Source organism: Cyprinodon tularosa, unplaced genomic scaffold, assembly GCF_016077235.1.
Source record: "Cyprinodon tularosa strain WSP-4 unplaced genomic scaffold, ASM1607723v1 ctg498, whole genome shotgun sequence".
Taxonomy (NCBI): domain Eukaryota; kingdom Metazoa; phylum Chordata; class Actinopteri; order Cyprinodontiformes; family Cyprinodontidae; genus Cyprinodon; species Cyprinodon tularosa.
The window spans coordinates 869,837-879,448 of record NW_024039227.1 but is presented as its reverse complement, the minus strand read 5'-3'; positions in this window follow the sequence as shown (position 1 = coordinate 879,448).

Genomic DNA, 9,612 nt, shown 5'->3' with positions numbered 1-9,612 from the left:
ACAAATGTCACTATTTTTTATTTTAACCAACATCTTACTGTACTGATAGTCGTATCCCTCACTAATCGGATCATTTTATTCTCAAACAGTTTATTACAAAGGATTAGAGCTGTTAAAGCTTAATGCAGCTGAAGAAATAACATTAGTCCAGCTGTACTGGGCTGTCAATACTGCAAACGTTTTGTTTTAATACTCAATAATGTATAGTTAATTTACAGTACAGTATAATACGGTTTAAAGTATAATTCACTTGAAGAACAATACCGGCGTAATTATACAGAACAGTTATTTTGCCTGTTGACTTAACAGAAATATGCTTTACATGTCATTTTATTCCAGGGAGCAGACAGAGGAGTGGATAAATGACCACCTTATCATCGGGGCCAAAAATACTGCTGCAGTCGGATGGAGGGAAGAGTTGAGGCAGAATTCCATCTACATGTTGCATTTCTATGTAAAAGTCACACAAGTTAAAATAAGTCCTGTTCAAACACCAACGTACAAATATAATCTTTTGATCACAACAAATGATGCTCAGATGACACTTTTTGTAAATCTCATATTTGTGATAGAAGTGATCCTTGTGTGGGACAACTTAAAAAAAAAATACAAAGTAGGTTTGGATAATGTAATGAAACACACACACACACACACACACACACACACATATATATATATATATATATATATATATATATATATATATATATATATATATATATATATATATATATATATATATATATATATATAGGTGTGTGTGTGTGTGTAGGGAAATTACATCTTACATTTATTATATTCATGTTAATTTCCACTTTGAGTAAGCTTAAAAAAGTAATCTCCAGGTTACCATTCCAAAGTCTTTTTCTGTAGAATTTCATTAATCCATCCAAATCATGAAACCTTCCTTTTTCTGGCATCTGTTGATACAAATAGTTTTCCTCTACTTTAGGAATGCAAAGATCCAGGGACAGAGCAGGGTTTGTCAGTTGGAAGCCTACTGCTGCCACCTGGCCCTGGTTTGTCCTCATGGATGAGGTATTAGGACGGAGGTCCTCTGTTGCCCCACCTGTCCTAATTGCCTCCATCCCTGAGGACACACCAGGGCCAGGTGCTGCAGAGGCTGAGCAGCATCGGGGTGACGATGAGGAAGAGAATGAGGATGAGGGAGGAGAGAAAGGACGAAGAGAAGAAGGAGTGACGAGTTGGTGGATTTAATCAGGGAGGATATCAGATGGCAGAGGGAGGTGGGAAAGGATGGACAGATTATTTCATTTATTGGAGAGGATGGTGGACAGTTGTTATTATTTTTTTGGTGTTTTTTTTTAACAAGTTGAGGTTCTGTGTTGCTGTTATTAAATTAAATTATTAAATTGTTTATAAAAGTTATTGTTGTCTGTGTGTTCTTAAAGTCTTTTAACCTTTTTACATTATCTTTTTCATCACTTCTTTATAATTTAAGTAAACTTAAAACAACTCAGTGACATCAGTTTATTTTTAGAGAAGCAAGTATTTAACAATAAACTATTAAAAACATTTTTAACTATTGACATTAGATTTTAAAATTAAATACTACAACTATTTACAGAAGATAGAAAAAAAATATTACTAGAGAACATATATACACTATATTGCCAAAAGTATTTGCTCACCTGCCTTGACTCACATATGAGCTTAAGTGACATCCCGTTCCTAATCCATAGGGTTCAATATGACGTCGGTCCACCCTTTGCAGCTAGAACAGCTTCAACTCTTCTGGGAAGGCTGTCCACAAGGTTTAGGAGTGTGTTTATGGGAATTTTTGACCATTCTTCCAGAAGCGCATTTGTGAGGTCGCACACTGATGTTGGACGAGAAGGCCTGGCTCTCAGTCTCCGCTCTAATTCATCCCAAAGGTGTTCTATCGGGTTGAGGTCAGGACTCTGTGCAGGCCAGTCAAGTTCATCCACACCAGACTCTGTCATCCATGTCTTTATGGACCTTGCTTTGTGCACTGGTGCACAGTCATGTTGGAAGAGGAAGGGGCCAGCTCCAAACTGTTCCCACAAAGTTGGGAGCATGGAATTGTCCTAAATGTCTTGGTATGCTGAAGCATTCAGAGTTCCTTTCACTGGAACTAAGGGGCCAAGCCCAGCTCCTGAAAAACAACCCCACACCATAATCCCCCCTCCACCAAACTTTACACTTGGCACAATGCAGTCAGACAAGTACCGTTCTCCTGGCAACCGCCAAACCCAGACCCGTCCATCAGATTGCCAGATGGAGAAGCACGATTCGTCACTCCAGAGAACGTGTCTCCACTGCTCTAGAGTCCAGTGGCGGCGTGCTTTACACCACCGCATCCGACGCTTTGCATTGCACTTGGTGATGTATGGCTTGGATGCAGCTGCTCGACCATGGAATAATTTGGATGGGTGAGCAAATACTTTTGGCAATATAGTGTATATATATATATATATATATATATATATACCGTAAATTCTCTAATATAGGCCCGGGCCTTTATTTCACTCAGTGCATCGCGGTCCAGGCCTTTATTGGATAGAGGCCAGTATATAGGTTTCTAGAATTTCCTTCTTTCATCTGAGGAACATTGCAAAAATTAGAAATCTCCTGTCCAGGGGTGATGCTGAGAAACTAGTCCATGCATTTGTTACTTCAAGGCTGGACTATTGTAATTCTTTACTATCAGGAAGTCCACAAACTGTAGTTAAAAGCCTTCAGCTGATCCAAAATGCTGCAGCCAGAGTTCTAATGAAAATTAAAAAGAGAGATCATATCTCGCCTATCCTGGCTTGTCTTCATTGGCTTCCTGTTAAATCAAGAATAGAATTTAAAATCCTCCTTCTCACATATAAAGCCTTAAATGGCCAAGCTCCATCTTATATCAGAGATCTGATTGTTCCTTATGTTCCTAACAGAGCACTTCGCTCTCAATCTGCAGGTTTACTAGTGGTTCCTAGAATTTCTAAAAGTAGAATGGGAGGCAGATCTTTTAGTTATCAGGCTCCTCTCCTGTGGAACCAACTACCAGTTTTAGTCCGTGAGGCAGACACCCTGTCTACTTTTAAGGCTAGGCTTAAAAACTTTCCTTTTTGATAAAGCTTATAGTTAGGGTGGCTCAGGTTATCCTGAGCTATCTCTATAGTTATGCTGCTATAGGCTTAGACTTTTGGAGGACATAGGGACCCCCATTTCATCATTCTGCTTCATTCTCTCTATGTTCTCCTATTCTGCAGAATCTGTTAGTTCAATCTCTAACCTTCTGCTCTCTCTGCTTTTCCTCAGAGTAGCTTTGCCTCGTCTGTTCCTGTTTGGCTGTGACGTCATCCTGGAAAGAAACATCAGCTGTGCTGCTTCTATCAACACCCTTGTTTATAGATGTTGGAGATCGGCCTGTTTTCCAGTGTGGTCCTGTTTCTCTGACAGTGACTGAGTGGATGTGCTCTCTTCGTCCTCTGGCATGGGAGCTGCCTTGGAGCTCGTCTGCCTGGCTGTGTGTTTCCTGGACGGGGCCGCCTTTTACAGCTGCTTTTTGTATCTCTGCTTTTGTCTCCTTGAACCCCAGTCGGCCTCGGCAGATGGCCGCTCACACTGAGCCTGGTTCTGCTGGAGGTTTCTTCCTGTTAAAAGGGAGTTTTTCCTCTCCACTGTCGCTACAAGCATGCTTAGTGTGGGGGATTGTATTTGAGTCAATGAGTCAATGCAATCAACTGGTTTTCCTTAGATAGAAAACTTTGTATCAATTTGACTGTATGATCTGGTTGAACTGTAAAGTGCCTTGAGATGACATGTGTTGTGAATTTGGCGCTATATAAATAAACTGAATTGAATTGAATTATTAGAGACAGGCCTCTATTGCTATTTGAGCAAAACAGACTACCAGTGGAATGAATAAAAATGAGATTTTGTGTCTATTTGAACCTATAAAACACTAGGTTCATTTATTGAAAAAGTACAGTTACCATGTCTCGCTTGGTTTGAAGTAAAAAAAAATAAAAAATCCTCCAATTCTGTTTAATCTTCCTCCTCAGTTTCCTCCTCCTCTTCATCTCTCCCTTTAATCTCCTCATCACTCGCGCTCCTCCTAATGTTGTGCTGCGTGTCTGTTCTCTTCCTCGCGCAGACGGGCAGCAGTCGGCCTGTCGTCCAGCTGCGCAGGGCTGTGGTACTTGTATGTTACTTACTACCACAAGTATAATGTTGAGGTATGCCCAGAAAAAACGTTTATAGCCCCGGCCTGTATTAGAGACCGGCCATTATTTACCTCCTCTGACAGCGAGACCGGCCATTATTAGAGACCCGGCCGCTATTGGAATACAGGCCAATATTAGAGAATTTACGGTATATATATATATATATATATATATATATATATATATATATATATATATATATATATATATATATATATACAATTGTGACTGAGCAGGAGTCCCTGGTGGTGCTGCTGGACTGGATGCGACGCCACACAGATGAGCTTGGAGTCTTCTGACTGCGAGTGGGACATCATCTGGGGTTGGGGGTTGCCTCTCTCCACTGTTCACCACATCGTCCATCTGGGTTTGCAGGGTTGACCCAATTGACGGCTGCCATGTTACTAAAAAAGTTTAAAAAGACGCAGAAAAGAATTACTTTACTAAAACTGTTTTCATTACCCTGAAATGAGAACAGCTAAAATGTGATTCTACTTGCCATCTAAATATAACGGTGGTCAGGTAGACCCTCCTCCAGAGCAGACACCTCAGCAGACAGCTGGTCCCTCCATGGAGCACCACTGACTGCCTCCAATACGTTCTCCCCTCCTCATCCTCTGGGGCCATGATGTCACCGGCTCCCAGGCAAATGTTGTGCAGGACAGCACATGCTGTTATGACCTGCAGGAAAAAAAAGACAAAAATATTTACTTTTATTCAGTCATCTATCTTTTTTTCATTATCTTTATTACATGATTTATTAGAAATTAAATTTTACTTCATCTAACTTTAACTTATTTTTTCGTTTTTATATTTTGATTTTTTTTATATATATATAAAATTGCAAATAAAGTCAGGCAGTAAGGGGATAACAATTTAGACAAAAAAGGATTTATTTCTCAACAGTTTGGCTTCTCAACACAACATTAGTAATGGTGAAAGTAGTTATTTAAGTCAGTTATTTACAGGGTTTTTACACATTTAACTATTAAATTCAAATTACTAAAGTTACACACAAATAAATTACAAACTTACAAATAAATATAAAACTTGATATTTAAACCTATTCATCAATCTGCTGACAAGCGTTTATTTAATAACTGGTATATTCTGATCATTAGCAGGCCCCTGTGGGTTAGAATAATAGCAGGTAGATCTTACCTTTCCACTGCGCTCTCCCAGCCTGAGAAAAATCCGTCGCCGGTTTTGCTGCCGCCGAAGCCGTCAAAGCCAGCTCTCCTCCTCCAATAACAAGTAAATAAAAGAAATAAAAATGTCCATATCTATTTTTTTTGTTGTTTCTTTCCGTATTTCTCGAGCTATCAGATTTTGTTTCGCGCTGTGTTTGGGGTAAACGTGATGACGTCGTGTCGCAACCAGGAAGTGCTCCAAAGGCTAGGCCGTCCCATTTACCAACGGCTGAAGATCCTCCGGAGCAGCCTACCAAGTCTAGGTCCTCCGGAGGCTAGGTAGGCTGCGTCCTCGGAAGTACGCACTCTGCGAATTGAGACGCAGCTACTATTTGATGTGCTGCTTGAGCTGAAATTGAACCGTCCGCTCGCTTGCTGTACCTTAAGGATGCTCCACCAGCACAGGATGGATCATCAGAGTGGCAAATATGATAGACAAGGAGCCGTAGCAGCAAACGGCGATACAGGGCGCGAAGCAATAAAAATATCAATACATATTTCGCAAAGGTTTTTCTTGATATTTTTTTTAAAATGTAACTAAATTTGTAATTCTTAATATTTTCGGAAGTAACTGTAACTGAATTACATATTTTCTCATTGTAACTGTAATGAATTAGAGTTACAATGCTCTTTTTTTGTAATTAAATTACGTAACGTCATTACATGTAATCCGTTACTCCCCAACACTGCCTATAATTAGGCTCAAACTTTGATCGTAGCTTTATCTTCTTTCATCTACACAATAAGCATGATCCAAACAATCCATCCACATCTGTCCCCTTTACAAGTCTACTTACCTCTGCCCCACTTCTCCAGTAAATTCATGACCTTCCATGTTCCTGTAAATTCCTAGACCCAGAGCTTAGTCTTAGCCTTAGTCCATCACATAGTAAGACATTTTTCTTGGCCCATTGAAAATGTAAGTAAATAAACTAATGATCTTACTAATAATAATAATAATGAATTTTATTTATAACACACTTTACATTTGACATCAAATCTCAAAGTGCTACAAAGTGCTACATTTAAAAAGGGAAAATTAAAACAAGTTTAAAAGACCATAACATAAAAAACAGTGTAAAAAGACAATCATTAAAATCAATACATTAAAAGGCATATGTAGCCTAAAAAAAAATTAAAATCAACAATTGTAGGCATTTCTAAAAAGGAAAGTTTTCAATCCTTTCTTAAAACAATCCACCGTCTGTGGGGCCCTAAGGTGGTCTGGGAGGGCATTCCACAGACGGGGAGCTGCGGCTTTGAAGGCCCTGTCGCCCATTGTTTTTAGCCGTGTCCTGGGTGGGGCCAGACGGTGCTGTTGGCCTGACCGGGTCCGGGAAGAGGTGTGTGGTGTGAGCAGTTCAGTGAGATAGGTGGGGGCCGCACCGTGCACACAGTGATGGGTGTGCAGAAGAATCTTGTACTCTATACGGGCGTGAATAGGTAGCCAGTGTAAAGTGTGAAGGATGGGAGTGATGTGCTGGTGTTTTCTCACCCTCATCAGGACCCTGGCAGCGCTGTTCTGTACGTACTGGAGCTTCTGAAGGCTCCTGCCAGAGATCCCGATGACATAGACAAAGGCGTGGACGAGCTTCTCTGCAGCAGGGAGGGATAGGGAGGGGCGGAGTTTGGAAATATTACGGAGGTGAAAGAAGGACGTTTTGCAAATGGAGGTGACATGATTGTCAAAGGAGAGGTGGGGGTCAAGCTTGGCCCCAAGGCTTGTAACAGAGGGAGACAGGGGAATGGTATGACCACAGAATGAAACAGAGGTGAGAGGACAGGAACGGAGTTGATGAGGAGTACCAGTTTGGATGGCCTCTGTTTTTGAGGCATTAAGCTGCAAGAAGTTTTGACTCATCCACGCCTTTATATCCTCCAGGCAGGAGCTGAGGCGGGGTGACAGAGTTGGCGGGGGAGCTGGGAGGAGTCATTTTAATGTAAAGTTGTGTGTCGTCAGCATAGCAATGGAAGTTGACCCCATGCCTGCCGACGACACAACTAAGGGGGAGCATGTAGATGGTGAACAGGGTAGGGCCGAGCACGGAGCCCTGGGGGACCCCACAGGTGACAGTGTGAGGTCTGGATTTTGCCTCCCCCAGAGCCACGTACTCGGTCCTGTCAGTGAGGTAGGAGTGAAACCATTGGAGGGCAGTGCCAGAGAGACCAATGAAATGCTGGAGGCGGTGGAGGAGGATGTGGTGATCTACTGTGTCAAACGCAGCAGAGAGGTCGAGAAGAATTAGGAGGGGACGTGAAACCGGAATCAGAGGCCATCAGCAGATCGCTGGTGACTCTGATGAGAGCTGTTTCTGTGCTGTTGGAGGGACGAAAACCAGATTGGAATTTTTCATACAGATTATTGCATTTAAGGTGGTTGTGGAGCTGGGTGGAAACAACTTTTTCTAGGAGTTTGGAGATGAATGGGAGGTTTGAAATGGGTCTGTAGTTTGACAGAGGTTCAGGGTCCAAGGTGGGTTTTTTTAGGAGGGATTTAATGAAGGCAGATTTAAGGGTAGATGAGACAGTACCCGTTTCCAGGGAACTGGCTATTATTTTGGTTATGAGATGACTAATGGATTGATGGTGAGTTTAGAGCAGATGGGATGGGATCTGAAGAGCAGGTGGATGGTTTAGATTTGCGGATGATGTTCTCGACCTCCTTCTGCGTTGGCAGAAAGAAGTGTGATAGGAGTTGTGTGGGAGATGTCTGAGGGGTATCAATAGTGGTGCTGTTTGAAGGTGAAAGTGAAGAGCGGATGCTGTCTATTTTTGATATGAAGAAATCCAGAAACCGGTTGCAGTTTATATCTGTGTGGTTGTAGAAGGAGGAGACCTGTGGTTTGAGAATATGGCTGATTGTGGAAAAGAGTTTTCTGGAATTACCTGGGTTATTGTTGATGAGCGAGGAGTAGTAATTGGACCTGGCCTTGGAGAGGGCTGTTGCATAATTTCTGCGATGTTCCCGGTAGGCCAGTTTATGCACCGTCAGGCCAGATGTTTTATATGCCCGCTCCAGGGACACGGCCAGACCTCTTCATTTGCCTTAGCTCTTTGGTAAACCAAGGAGCAGAACGTATGAATGTGACAGTCCGGGTTATTACAGGAGCATGAGTATCCAGGATGGAGTTGAGGCTTGTGTTGTAAAAGTCCATTAAGTCATTGACTGATGAGAGTGGAGAGGGGGGAAAGATGCTGAAGATGTGAGCTGAAGGATGAGGAATCAATGTTTTTGATGTTTCTGAAAGTGATATGGCGTTTTGGTTTGGTGAAAAAGGTTATGGGGAGTCTAAATGTAACTGCCAGGTGATCTGAGACACCAACATCATATATGTTGATGCTGGTGAGTGGAAGGGAGTCAGTTATAACAAGGTCCAGAGTATGCACTTTGCTGTGGGTGGGGCCATCTGTGAGCTGTTGAAGATTTAGACAGTCCAGAACCTGTTTGAATTCTGCAGCTAGACGGGAAGTGTGTGAGTCCATGTGTATATTGAGATCACCAATAACAAGAATATTTGAGTGTGCAGTGCAGAGAGAGATTAGGAACTGATGAATGTCAGAAATGAAAGTTGGTTGTGGTTTAGGGGGGCGATATATGACAGCTACTGTAGCAGAGAAAGGATTATTGCATTTAAAAACAAGGCTTTCAAAAGAGGAAGCACCGGGTATAGACAGGAGGGACACTGCAAAGTAGCTGCGATATAAAACAGCAAGGCCCGCACCCCGCCCGGTTGTGCGGGCTTTGTCCAGGTATGAGTACCCTTGTGGGCAGGCCTCATTCAGGGAGCTGTAGACATCCGGCTGTTGCCAAGTCTCTGTGAGGCAGAGAATGTCTATTTCTTTTTCCAGAATGTGATCATGGATGAATCCGGATTTATTTGAAAGTGACTGCACATTAAGCTGTTCCAGTGTGATGTTGGAATTGGAGTCCAGTTTATGTAGAGTGTGGAGAACGCTGAAATCCACTCCAGGTGTTCCAGTTCGCCGGTCCCAATAAGCCAAATCTGAGGTAGGCATAGCGGCGCTCAGATGACGCAGATGGTGACGTAACTGTTGCGCGACAGGACGTGATGCCGACCAGAAGGATGCGATGGAGCTGTGGTCACCGCGTTTGGACATTACAAGGCGGCGCCCGGATCCCCGGTGGATGTAACGGGGTCGACGTGGAAGATCCAATGGAGCTCTGTTGATGTTGACAATCTGAAGTGGTTGTATCGTGGTGTCGA